A 785-nucleotide genomic window follows, 5' to 3' on the forward strand; every position below is an offset into this window, starting at 1 on the left:
TGAGCACCTAATTGAGTAACGGCGTCCACTTCGTGCTTTCCTCCTCTAGTAGCCTTGCGAGGCCTACTATATTGTGAGTTATGGATTGCCATCTCTTCAATTTTGCTCCAAGTTTGGTTGTCATCAACCTCGGTGAACATCCCATTCGATCCCATATTAAGGATATTTCTTGAATCTTCATAAAGACCATTCCAAAATTGTTGTACCAAGAACCATTCGCTAAGTCCATGGTGAGGACATGAGCGACAAATTCCCTTGAATCGCTCCCAAGCTTCATACAAAGATTCTTCATCCCTTTGCTTAAAACCCGTAATTTGAGCCCTTAGCATGTTAGTCTTTTCCGGTGGATAGAACTTTTTGTAGAAAGCTAGAGCCAACTTCTTCCAAGAATCAATTCCGAGAGTAGCCTTATCAAGGCCTTTCAACCATTGTTTCGCGGTGCCAATTAGAGAAAAAGGAAATAAGACCCATCGAATTTGGTCTTGAGTTACACCGGTTTGTGAAATCGCATCACAATAGTCGCAAAAAGCCTCCATATGAGAATGAGGGACTTCACTAGGCATCCCCCCAAATTGGCTTCTTTCAACTAATTGGATAAATGCGGATTTGGCAATGATATTTCTGGTTAGATGTTGTGGTGTGGGAGTACCATTGGGTAGGTTCTCCTCGGTGGGTACTGAATGTGATGAAAACTTAGGCATTGTGGGTTGATTTTGTGTTGGGTTCTCCTCACCTTCTCTTGCAAAAGGGTTCATGAACTCAATAGTTGGTTGAATATCTACAAC

The 785-nt window shown here is 42.3% G+C and overlaps 1 non-coding gene across 1 annotated transcript; it reads left to right on the forward strand.

Moving 5' to 3' along the window:
• The first annotated feature begins 222 nt into the window (after positions 1-222).
• On the forward strand, positions 223-329 carry LOC141654324 (small nucleolar RNA R71). The gene has a single exon (XR_012547885.1). It is a non-coding gene; the product is annotated as a small nucleolar RNA R71 (small nucleolar RNA).
• Positions 330-785: the final 456 nt, after the last annotated feature.

This window comes from Silene latifolia, chromosome 4, assembly GCF_048544455.1.
Source record: "Silene latifolia isolate original U9 population chromosome 4, ASM4854445v1, whole genome shotgun sequence".
In the NCBI taxonomy this organism is placed as follows: domain Eukaryota; kingdom Viridiplantae; phylum Streptophyta; class Magnoliopsida; order Caryophyllales; family Caryophyllaceae; genus Silene; species Silene latifolia.